Genomic DNA, 13,558 nt, shown 5'->3' with positions numbered 1-13,558 from the left:
TGGTCTTTTATAGTGAGAGTTTTTTTTAAATACTTGTGTTAATAGCTGCTGTAGATATTAATTTGGTGTCTACTCTGTAATGCTTAGGGTGCACTCCTGGCTCTTTGCTCAGAGCCCACTTCTGGTTCTGTGCTCAAGGGTCATGCCTGGAAGTGCTAGGGCCCATCAGTGATGCCAGGATTCAAACCAGACTTTCAGCAATAGCCATAGACCTTAATTTTTGTAGCATCTCTCCAACCCAATGACTAATGCTTTCAATGTGCCAAAATTGATAGGTGTCACTGAGGGACCAAATTCTTTATTGTTGTTGTTTTGGTTTTTGCTTGGGGGCCACATCCAGTGGTTCTCAGGGTTTTTACTCCTGGTTCTGCACTCGGGAACCATTCCTGGCAGGCTCAGGTGACCATATGGGATGTGAGGGATTGAACACAGCTCCATTACGGCAAGGCAAGCACCCTACCCACTGTATTATTTCTTCAGCCCTGGAACCAAATTCTGTGACAGATATTGAGACTTGGAGGCAGACCTTTGACTTAACTCTAAATCTGGGTTAAATTTTTCCAAATCACTACTCACAGCATAGAATTTCTATAGCTGAAGAAGAAAGGTGTTGAGCAACTTCACCTGTGTATTGTTGAATTTATTCTTTGTATCACTGAGAAAGTATTCGTTTTTAGTGCATGTACAGAGAGAAAATATTTGGAGAGGCATTTTATGTGATTCAAAATTCTCTGTATTGCTTTCTGTCATGACCTAACAAATCATGCACTGGATGGTTTAAACACTACCCATTTATTTCTTTATTTCATTGGGTCACAAGCTGATTATAGCAGACTGGATTATCTATCCTGGTCTCATTCAAACCCAAAATCAATGTCATGGTCAAGCCAAAATACTATCTGGAGTTCGAAATCCTTTCCTGAGTCACTCAGACTGTTGGTAAAATTCCATTCTTTGTCACATAGCACTGACGTATAACACTTGAAATCCCCCATCTTACACTTGCAAAATCGCCCTGAAACAGATAAGCTCACTGGCCATCAGAGGCCTCCAGGTCCACTGTTCCCTTCTCTCACTTACCAGTTTGCTTGTCCTCAGGGTCAGTAGAAAAACAGTTCACTGATGTTCTCCCTTCTTTTATTTTCTTCCCATTTGTATTGAGGTACCATGATGTACAATACTGTTAGTGATCATTTCATGCATGCATCCTTCCAACCTCACACCCTTCATCAGTGTCCCTGTTACCTCCACCGGGGTCCCCAGGGCTCTTCCCCACCCCCACCACCGGGCAAACCTTCCTTTAAACACTGATGATTAAGTCGAGCCAAACCAGGATAATCTCCCTTGTGATTAAGCCCGGGTCAATTAGCCACCTGATCATGGACCTGCTTGCAGGTCACATTTCCTGTTTCCGCCCACACTCCTGAGAGGCCATGTAGAGAGTGTGTGCGCCTGGGAACAAAACCTGGAGATGGTCTCAGAATCCTTCCACCACACTGACCTTGAGCACTGCTGCTCGCGGTGGTTCCAATCCCCATATTCCTACCTAATTCCCTGGAAATACCAGTATCTCCACTGTGCTATCAGCAGTGTTTGGAATTTGGGTCTTCAACACTTCAGGATGACTGTGATTTTAAGCAAGACGAAAAAGTGATTCGCTTTGCCACCAGAGAGAAAGCCCAGAGGGAGAGGCTCTTGCCTTGGTCCCCGGAGCTCTGAGTGTGTTTCCTGAGCGAGAGTAAGCCCTGAATACTGCGTGGTGATGGCTCCCAAAAGAAAAGAAATAGAAATGAAATGCCACCGGCTCTTTCTGTTCTCTGCTTTAAAGTATCTGCCATAACGCTGGATTTGTAGTTCTCCACCCAAGGGGTTGGCACCCACGTTCCTCCTCAGGCCTGTTCTGCAACAACTGAAGTTACTCCCTCCTTCCACGCCCTCTGCGCTGTGGCCCTGCCTTTGACTTGGAAGCTTCCTTCAGACCTGCCTCTCACCTCCTGAGCTACTGCCTCTTCTTTGTTGAACTTCCTTTAGCTGAACCGAGGCAGAGTTAGCGCTATGATTTGCAAACAAGAACTTTGACCGATATAATAATTAACTGCAGATGCTGCCGTTGCCATTTTGTTTTCAGGGAAATTAGAATGTGTGGCAGCTGATCTGAAGAGGTCGGGTTAAATGACAATGAGACTCTAAACCAGGGCAGTACCAAGAGACAGTTACTTAAATCATCACTTAGTCAGAGGGAATGAGGAGCTTATCTATGGCAGGACTTTCAGGGACGAGAGCTGGCAGATAAAGGCACAGGGAAGCTTGTGGGAGAAAAGTCGGCGGATCGGGCTGCATGCTTCTCGTTCTGATGGGCACCAAAAGATACTGTGGCGGTTAGTTTCATATGTCAAATTTGCAAGGTCACGGTACCCTGTTCTTTGGTCATTGTACATATATCTACATACATACAAAAATTCACACACATGTACACATACATCTGATTTGATTCTGTTTCTCTCAAGAACTCTATTACAAACTTAAAGTTGAACTTTGAAATGAGCCTTAGCAATAGCACCGCTCTCAGGGTACTTGCCTGGTCAACTAGGTTCAATCCCCAGCCCCTCATATGGTCCTCTAAGCACCGCCAGGAGAGACTCCTGAGCACAGAGTTGGGAGAAGGCCCTGAGCACCACTAGGCATGGCCCAAAACCAAAAAAGGTTTAGCTAAGAGGGCCTAAGGAGATATTCAAGTGGTAGCTCGCCTGCCTGGCCTTGAGTTGAAACACCTGTACCACAGCCAATTTTCCCCCACCACACACACACACACACACACACACACACACACCTAACCAGGAATAGCCTTGGGGCCCTCTATGCTGGGTGTGGCCTCTATATTTATAAAACGTTTATGTTTACCTGGAATAGATCCAGATAAAGGAAATGACTTAGTGACCACAGGGCTAATGTATCAGAAAAAATTAAGCACAGATCATTTTCCTATGGATTTTTGAAATGTGCTATTAATTTTATAGTCGCGTGACCTCTCTTACATAAAACATGAAGGCATCATTTAGGGAAACGTAGTACCACCTTCCATGCCCCTAATAATGACAACGGGCCATATGGGAGGAGTCTGATGATTCACTACACTCCAGACTCCCTAATTTCACCGAGACTTCCCATGCCTGCTGAAGCAGCTCTTCCTGTCTGATGAGGCTGTTCCTGCCTTTCTTGAATCCTATGTAATGGCCTAGACAGAGGCAATTACTTTGTAAGGGAAATCTACTTCTCCTCATTCCCCTCCCCTGAGAATTCTCAGTGCCTACAGGCTTATAATTAGAAATTTCCAGAGGCCTATTACATAGTCAAACCAGGAAGGAGAAAGCTTACACACACAAATGTATACCACATGCATGATTACAAGGAAGCAAGCTTTTGCTAATTATAACAGCAAAAATTCTGCAGAATATATGAGAATGAATTTGGAGGGTCCTTGTGGTAGATAGATTTTCCAGTGATGGCAGACATTTTCCATCCACGTGTTCCTCTTTGATACTCCTCCCAACAAGAATTAATGCTCCTTGCCCTTGGTCTGAAGTGGGCTTGTGACTGACGGAAAAACAACGTGTACAACTTCTAGGTAATGCTTCCACTTGGTTCACCCTTGGAATCCAGACTCCAGACTGTTCTGTACTCCACACTGCTGGGGGTCCACGCAGCCTCACAAAGGTCTCTGGCAGGTCTCCTGTCCCCAAAGCTCATCTGAGATGCCAGGGAGCAGCTAGGGTTGATATTGACACACGGGAGTGGCCAGGTTTAGTCCCCCATCCCACCCGTTTCCACTCCTCTATCTGAGACCTCAGACTTAGAACAAAGACAAGTGGTCCCTAATGAATTCCTGACTCTCAGAATCCATGAGATTAAAATCAAAACTGTTATGGTAAAAACTGTTATGGTAAAATCAAAACTGTTAAGTGTGTGGGGTCAGACTTGCACGTGGCCAACCAGGTTCGATTCTTTCGTCCCTCTCGGAGAGCCCGGCAGGATACCGAGAGTATCCCAGCCTGGCAAGCTCCCCGTGGAGTATTCGAGATGACAGAAACAGTAACAAGTCTCACAATGGAGACGTTACTTGTACCCACTCGAGTAAATCGATGAACAATGGGAGGACAGTGCTACAGTGCTACAGAGTGTGGGGTAGCTTGTTACTCGGACCTGAGTAACTAAAACCAAACTTGGGTCAGTGAAGGAGGAACATAAAGTTAGTGTGATGTGAGTTACTGGTAGGAGTGGACTCACTCTAGGTTCTGGAGTTAATATTCTAAGTCAAGTGGTTAGAGTTTAAAAAACACTTCAATGGGTTCACTGAAATCTGGATTTGGTGGTAGTCTTCCAGAATAAAGATGAATAAAACTTTAACTGAGGGTTGGAGAGATAATACAGGGCTAAGGCTTTTGTCTTGCATGCAGCCGACCCCAGTTCAATCCCAGCACCATGTAGTCCTCCAAATATTGCTAAACAAATAATAATAAGCATAATCCATATTATAGAATTTGATATTAATTATATTGTTAATATATAATTATATTCCGTGATGTATTCGATATGCCAAACACAGTAACAAGTCTCACAATGGAGACGTTACTGGGCCCACTCTAGCAAATTGAAGAACGACTGGAGGACAGTGCTACAGTGCAGTGCTACTTATAAGTATTTGGAGTGACAGCGGGTAGGGCATTTGCCTTACATGTGGCCAACCTGGATTTGATTCTTCTGTCCCTCTCGGAGAGCCCGGCAAGCTACCGAGAGTACCCCACCCGCACGGCAGAGCCTGGCAAGCTCCCCGTGGCATATTCGATATGCCAAAAACAGTAACAACAAGTCTCACAATGGAGACGTTACTGGTGCCGGCTCCAGCAAATCAACGAACAATGGGAGGACAGTGCTACAGTGCTATTATAAGTATTTGATATTCATAATAATACTCATGATTACTCTGTATCATTCCAATTTTAGTATATGTGCTGCCGAAGCACATTATCGGAAGAGCCTGGCAAGCTATCTGCTGTGTATTCGATATGCCAAAACCAGTAACTACAACTGGTCTCATTCACCTGACCCTAAAGGCTTCACCGACATGGCAGCACTGAGAAGGATGAGAAAGGAGAGGCCGACAAAATCTCAAGGCCGACCTAGGCTGCCAAAACGAAGGAAGACAAAAATGATCGTCTGTACTTTCAATGCACGTACGCTAGCATCAGATGCATCCATCGAGGACCTGATGGTACAAGCGCGAATGATCAAGTACGACATCATTGGTCTGACCGAGACAAGAAGGCACGAATCTCACCATGCCGTTTTCGACACTGGAGAAGAATTGTTCCTTGGAACATGCGATAAAAGAGGTGTTGGAGGCGTCGGTGTCCTTGTCAACACAAACTTGGCCAAGAGCATTGATTCATTCGAATGCCTAACAACCTGAATCGGACGTTTACATTTGAATAGATGTGGCTCACTGCCTGCAGTTTCTATCTTCGTTGTCTACGCACCAACATCTCATTATGATGAAAGAGAAATCGAGAAGTTCTACATGGAGCTAGAGAAGTTCTATAAAGAAGACCACACCTTCTACAAGATCATTGTGGGTGATTTTAATGCCAAGATAGGACCGAGAAGATCAGCTGAAGAACTTCACATCGGAACCCATGGCCTAGAATGGAACGAACAGGGTGAGAGACTGTCTGAGTTCATCATGTCGACCAAGACCATTCATGGTAACTCACAGTTCCAGAAGGCAGAATCTAAACGATGGACATGGGAGTCTCCCGGTGGACGATTCCACAACGAAATAGACCACATCATATTCAATCGACGGTTTTGCCTGACTGATGTCGCTGTTGTCCCAAAATTTCGAACGGGATCGGACCACCGTCTCCTTCGTGCAAAATTCTACTTCACAGAGCGGGAAGAAAGGGCTGCAAAGTTCAAAAAGAGAACTCCCAGAATGACCACCAACTGGGAACTCTTTGGTACTGTTGCGGCAACATGGGAAGATGCCATTGTTGACAACATTGACGAGGAATACGATCGACTGGTTCAGCACCTCCATGAATGTGCGAGGAACGCCAAGAGAGAGATAGCCACAAAAAGTCGCCTATCTTCGAAAACTCTTGAGCTAATTCGCCAGCGTGGTTTGGCGCATGCCTCAGGCAACCACAAGCTAACGTCCGAGCTTGCAAAGCAGTGCAGAGATGCGATCAAGGAAGACCTCAAAGAGAGAAGAGCAGAAGTACTGGTAGATGCGGCAGAAGCCGGGAAAAGTATTCGTAAGGCCCGCCTGTCCTTCGCCAACTATAAGACCAAGATGACTGCCCTCCGACATCCTGATGGATCCATCACATCCTCCAGAACGGCAATGGAGAAGATTATCCATGACTTCTACTCAAATCTCTTCGATAGCCATGTCCACTTGCCAACATACCAAATTCCACAGGATGGGTATGTTGTTCCCAACGTTCTCCCCTCCGAAATCCGACATGCCATTTCGTCGGTAAAGAAACAAACAGCACCCGGCCCAGACAAGGTCAGACCTGAACATCTGAAGAACCTGCCGTCAGTACTCATCAATAAACTGGCTCGGCTCTTCACTCGCTACCTGTCTGAATGCAAGGTTCCGTCCCAATGGAAAACCAACAGGACCGTACTACTGTTCAAGAAGGGACACATCCATGACATTGGCAACTATCGCCCGATCTGCCTATTGTCTGTCATCTACAAGTTGTTCACTCGAGTCATCCTGAATAGGATTGGCAGAACATTTGATGAAGGACAACCATGCGAGCAAGCAGGGTTCCGCAAAGGATTCAGCACCATCGACCATATCCACACGATAACCAAGCTCATTGAGGTTTCTCGGGAGTTCAAGATGCCGCTCTGCTTAACGTTCATTGATTTAAAGAAGGCCTTTGATTCTGTTGAGACGGAAGCGGTCATTGAAGCCCTAGCCAATCAGGGCATTCAAGCCCAATACATCAGGATCCTCCGTGAGCTCTATTGCGGATTCACTACCAGGATCTCACCATTCTACAAAGAAGTGATCGTTGATGTCAAGAGAGGGGTGCGGCAGGGTGATACCATTTCACCGAAACTCTTCAGTGCCACCCTCGAGAACATCATGCGACGACTGGAATGGGAAGGAATGGGAGTGAAGATAGATGGTCGGCAATTACACCACCTCCGCTTTGCTGATGACATTGTTTTAATAACACCAAACATCAGCCAAGCGGCACAAATGCTGGCCGACTCTGACCGTGAGTGTGGAAAGGTAGGACTACAGTTGAATCTTACGAAGACAATGTTTATGAGAAACAGCCTTGTTCCTGACGCCCCATTCACTCTCAATGGAACGACCATCTCCGAATGCAACAGCTATGTGTACCTAGGTCGAGAGGTCAACATGACAAATGACCTGGCACCCGAGCTGCGCAGGAGGAAGAGAGCGGCTTGGAACGCCTTCAAGAACATCGAAGAAATAGCTAAGAGGACGAAGAACCTCCGGCTCCGGGCACATCTCTTTGATTCCACTGTTCTTCCTGCATTAACATATGCCTCAGAGACCTGGGCCCTACGCAAACAAGATGAGAACGCCATTCAGGTCTCCCAAAGAAGAATAGAAAGAGCTATGCTTGGAATATCACGTTTCACTCAAATGAGAGAAAGAATCCGGAGTTCTGACATCCGTCGACGATCAAGGATCAGGGACGCTGTCTCATTTGCCAAGGTGTCGAAAATCAGATGGGCTGGTCACGTAATGAGATTTAAAGACGACCCTTGGACTAGAGCTGTTACTGATTGGATTCCACGGGATGTCAAAAGACCGCGTGGCCGCCCACCTACCAGATGGTCAGACTTCTTCGTCAAGATCATAAACAATCGGTTTGAGGCCCTTCATGTTCCCGGAGCGAACAGATGCCATTGGGCTACACTAGCACGCGACAGGGACAAATGGAGACGTTACTGGCGCCCGCTCGAGCAAATCGACGACTAATGGGAAGTTAAGTGATTAAGTGACTCATGATTACAATTTGATGTTGCATAAAAGAAGAAATGGAGTAGTTAAGAATCACAACCACGAATCACGACCATCCTGTTATTCGTCGATTGCCTCGAGCAGGCCCCAGTAACGTCTCCTTCATCCTAGCCCTGAGGTTTTTAAGAAAGTGCTATATTCAAGGCTCTTTAGGAGAATGAGACCCATCATTGTTACTGGTATTTGGCATATTGGGTACGCCATGGGAAGTAGTTAAGAATATCGGTGAATATATTGTGCGATCTGCACATACACACGTACACACACTTTAAGGGTATGGGTTTCCAGAGCCCTGCATAGAAGGTTCACCCCTCCCCCACCAAAAAAATATACAAATAAATTGTTGAATGGAGGATCAACAGCTTTGGAAAGTGCTACTCTTGTAGGAAGATACACAGCTCTTTGATAAGCAATCTGTAGCTAATAGCAGTCTAGCACCCACTCTTAATTTCAATAGACGAGGTGTACAGGATAGTGATAACAGCAATTGGATTGGACAATAATCATGTGATTCATAAGAAAGTGATTCAGGGGGTATGATGCTGCCAACAGGTCAAGCTGTATCTGCAGGGCAAGTGCATCAGCAGCCTGATGGTGCCTTCAGGCTTGCTGACACCCCAAAATTGCCGTTATGCCTTTGACCAGACCCCAACAAATTGGGACCAGGTTTACCAAGAAATTAAATGGCCAAGGTATGTGGGAGCCATGCCCACAAACCACCTTCAGCTCAGCTATAAAAGCTCACTTATTGACCTTACTTCAGAGACCCACAGATAAATCTCGAAAGAGATCAAAAGCCACAGTTAATCTCGGACCCTCGCATGGCTGAACAGACTGGGGTAAATCAGAGGGAGGCAGGCTGGCCTGTGCCTGCCCAAGCAGAGCCCCCAGCAGCCGGTTGCTTCCACAATCTAAAATCGCTGCCATATCCCCGGCCTGACTCCACCGTCTCAGGGTGGACCTCACCAAGAGAGAATCTGCTGAAATTGTGGACACGCGGGTTTTGTGACTGAAATCCCCAGGCTTTCATGAAGTTGGGGTGAACTACCTCCCCCCACTTCCCAAAACACATGGAAGCACTGGCAGTCAACCCCACAAACCAACTCCGACACCTCCCTGTAAACTCCATTACTAGCCTTGCTTCAGAGACCCATAAACAAATCTCTAAAGAGATCAAAAGCCAGAGACACACCAGTGAGTCCCAGAAGACAACACAGAACCAGAGATCTCTCCGGGCCCCACACTGAGCCAATTTCACCCAGGGCACCCCAGATGGAGAAGGTGCACTCTCCACACCTACTCCAGAGGGAATTCCGGTGACCAAGAGCTTCCACAAGCAAGGCCCAGGTATTCAGGTTCCAGAACCAAATCTCCATGCCACATGGAGGCACAGGTGCTGGGCTGTCTCTCCCCAGTTTCCTCTCTGCTCGTTGGCCTGGCTATCACACCCACAATGTGCTTCTGGGCACCATCTTAGCGCACCAACATCCCTGGTCCAGAGACTCCCAGTTGGATTCCAAAGTGGATTAGTGCCCTACAGAAATATCTCCAGAACCCAACCATTTACAATCTAGGAACCCAGAAATGCATGGCCACGACACCCAAGATTTTCAAAACGGGCAATGGACAATGAATGATCTAGCATCTGCCCCAGGCAGGCAGGCTTGAATGGTGGTGGGAAAATTCGAGCAAAACATAATAGCCAAAAGTAGAGAGAGTATTGGGGAAATTGTCTGCTGTGGAGGCAGGGTGAGGACTGGGATGGTGGGGTGGGGGGGGAGATACTGGGGACACTGGTGGTGGAAAGTGTGCACTGGTGGAAGGATGGGTGTTCGATCATTGTATGGTTGAATCTCGAGCATGAAAGCTTTGTAACTGTATCTCACGGTGATTAAAACAAAATGTAATGTGGAGTTCATGCCCAATTCAGTCAGCTTAATCAATGTCTGAATAAATAGCAGTATTCCTACATATTTTTTAAAAAAAGTGATTTGGGGATTGCATAGATAGCTGAAAGGGATGGATCACGTGCTGGTATGTTTGATCCCAGCACATCATGGCCTCAAACACCATAGGGTTTAGTTCTGGGAGCCCCAGAGCTCTAGATAGGGTCCTGTTGATTCTCCACCCCATCCCCAGACTGCCATGGGCCCCAGCACCACCCATTACCTAAGTACCAAACCATCAACCAAGTATCACTTGAAATGATCTCAGGACCCCTAATTACTACTGGAGAGACTGCCAAACATAAAACAATCTTTGACCTTATTAAATGGTCACAGAGTACCCTGCACAAATATATAAAGACAACTGCTTCTGGTATCTAAAACAGACTGAAGAGGGCAGAGCAATATTACAGCGGGTAGGGCACTTGTCTTGCAGACAGTTGGTCCAGATTCAATCCTGGCACCAAGTATGGACCCCCAAGCCCTAGGCACAAAGCCAGAAATAAGACCAGAGTATCACCAGGTGTGGTCCAAACTAAAACAAAAACAAAAACAGTAAGAACTAAATCTAAAATATTAAGTAGAAGAAGGCAATACTAACTAACCCAAAAATAAATCAATAAAGATACACAAGGGCCTGAGAAGCGGGACAGGGAATAAAGGTTATTCCTTCCATGCAGCTGGTCCTAGCTAGATTCCTGATCCTACATGATCCACTGACTCTCATATGGCACAGACCCAGAAGGTTCCAAGCAACACTAGGTATGACCTTGGAAGCCCAGAGAGCATCACTGGGATGAGCCGGATAATGCCTAGCACCACCAGTTCCAAGCAAGATCACATCCTTGGGTTTTCTCATTGCTGGTCTGGTTGGTCAAGAATTAACAAGGGTAGGGCATTTGCCTTGCACTCAGCCAACCCGGGTTTGATTCCCAGCATCCCATATGGTCCCCTGAGCACCACCAGGAGTAATTCCTGAGTGCAGAGCCAGGAGTAACCCCTGAGCATCGCAGAGTGTGACCCAAAAAGCAAAAAAAAAAGCAAAAAACAAAAAAAGAATTACCAAGAGGGGTCCTTGAGTCTCCTGAGCACTACTCAAGAGGACCAAAAAATAAAAAGAAACAAGCACAGTGGTAGAGCAGATGATCTGGGTTCTAGGGAAGAAAATTTTTTTAAAAATCCAAAAAAGTTAAAAATAAATAAAATAGAAACAAATATCCTCCCCCAAAACCCCACTATGATGATAAAAAAAATAGCAATAGGCTTAATAGTTCTTTATTGTTCTGAAAGCCATAATAGGCATAATATGTTTTTCTGGAAAATACATAAAGTCAGCAGCCACACGTGATTCAAAATCCAGATACCAGTGTCTAAACCTGACTCTGTTCACAGAACCAAAAGTTAATGAAAACAGAAAAGGAACTTTTTAACAAAGACCCAGAGAGAGAAACACAGTGAGTGTTGCAGGCGTTTTTCTTCAGACCTTCTCCCTGGGGATCGCAGCCATTTTGTAATGATGACTGTGCACCAGTAGAGAAAGGAAAACATCTTGGGCTCTGAGTTACAGTTATTCCACGGCAATCCCGGTTTTTTACTACAGCCGGATTTCAATGGTTAGAAGGAGAGTTATGGAAGCCAGGAGGCAACTGAGTTTTGAGCATAGAGTAAATCTGAGAGTGATTCCAATACTTCCGGAAAAACCCATCTTGTTGATATTTTTCCCAGTTCTCAAAATGGTTGAAGAAAAATATTCAGGAACGGGCAAGATCCCCATATTGACTCTAGACTCCTACAACAAATTTTGTAATTATCAACACATAGTCAAACGCAAGCTCAGATAGAGAAGGGAGCACCAAATAAAGGGTGTTGGGAGGTTCCTCTCAGGTTGGGAGATGCGTGATGAGAGAAGACTATAGACCAAACACGATTGCCACTCAATGTCTCTTTTGCAAACCACAACACCCAAAAGGAGAGAGAGAGCAAAAGGGAATGCCCTGCCACAGAGGTGGGGTGGGATGGGGGGCGTGGGGGGTGGGAGGGATACTGGGATCAGTGGTGGTAGAGAATGGGCACTGGTGGAGGGATGGGTATTCGATCGTTGTATAACTGAAACCCAAGCACAAAAATTTGTAAGTCTACAACTGTACCTCATGGTGTCTCACTAATAAAAATTTAAGGAAAAAAAAATGCAAGTTCCTAGAACGACCTGCCTTTGCCCAGTGTTCAGTAAAAAGCGGTACCACACACCTAGAGTAATCACAGAGACTAGTGCCGCCACTCTAAAAACTTAGATACAAGGTAGGGATGGGGGGATACAGGGGATAAGGAAGAGATAGCACAGAGGCATGCAGCCAGGCCAGGTTCCATCTTCTCACCGCATATTGTCCCCTGAGCACTGCCAGGAATGATTCTTGAGCACAGAGACAGGAGGCGGCCCTGAGCACCACTGGGTGTGGCCTCAAAACCAACAAGCCAGAAAAAAATTGTTACGGGATATAAGATGTGACTAAAGGGATAAAACACGTTCCTGGCATGGGTGAGGTCCTGGGTTCGTTTGCTGGTACCAGCTCCCACACGTGGCAACGATAACAACAAAGATACGCCAATCACAACTAAATTATATCCTCATCAAATTTTCCTACCTGGCCTTTGCAGAGAAGAGATATAGGTCTTGCAGAATGACAAAGGGTCATTTTAATTGTGTTGTCAGATCATAAGGACACTACCATCTAGAGGGAAAAATCAATACGACCTCTGTATTGTCGCTAAGATAAAATTGTTGATCAGGCGAGTACCCGTTTCTCTGATTCAATAAATAGAGAACACTACATGTACTTAGTTTTCTCCAGGCAGGGACAGAAACCTATGTGCACTGTCTAGGAACACTAAGAACTCACTGATTGTGCCATAGTGTCATCCTCAGAATCTCATGGTATTATGTTTTGTTTTGCTTTTGCAGGAGGAGGGTCACATCTGACGATACTCAGGGATTGGTTACTCCTGGCTCTGCACTCAGGAGGTAATCAAGCGTTCCTTGGATCACATGAGATGCAGAGGATCAAACACGGGTCAACCAGGCGTGTGCAAGGCAAACGCCCTACCCACTGTGCTATCGCTCTGGCCCCACATGGTGGTTTTTAAAGTGATGGCTTATGCCAAGACAACCAGGTGAATATGAAGGTTATGAGTCCTAGATGTGTTTATAAAGAATGCATGTCAAAGGATGGAAGATATGAGGTATGCAGAGACCTGTCACTTTCGCGAATTTTCTGGAAGCTTTTGCATCTCCTTTCACCATGTTTTCTGCCTGTTTCTAAGAAAGGAAAGTAATACTCAATCCTTTTTTGCATTTTGTATTTTTGTAGAAACTATATATGACATATGCTATGTCAAAATTTGCTGTGTCAAATAAAAACTCACTTGCAAGAACTACAGCTTTGGGGCTGGGGAGAGTGTAGCAGCTAGGGTGTTTGACTTGCACACAGCCAACCCGGGTTCTATCCCCAGCACTCTAGATGATCCCCTAAGTCATCAGGAT

This window comes from Sorex fumeus, unplaced genomic scaffold (assembly GCF_029834395.1).
Source record: "Sorex fumeus unplaced genomic scaffold, SorFum_2.1 ptg000010l, whole genome shotgun sequence".
Classification (NCBI taxonomy): Eukaryota; Metazoa; Chordata; class Mammalia; order Eulipotyphla; family Soricidae; genus Sorex; species Sorex fumeus.
This window is presented reverse-complemented; position numbering follows the sequence as displayed.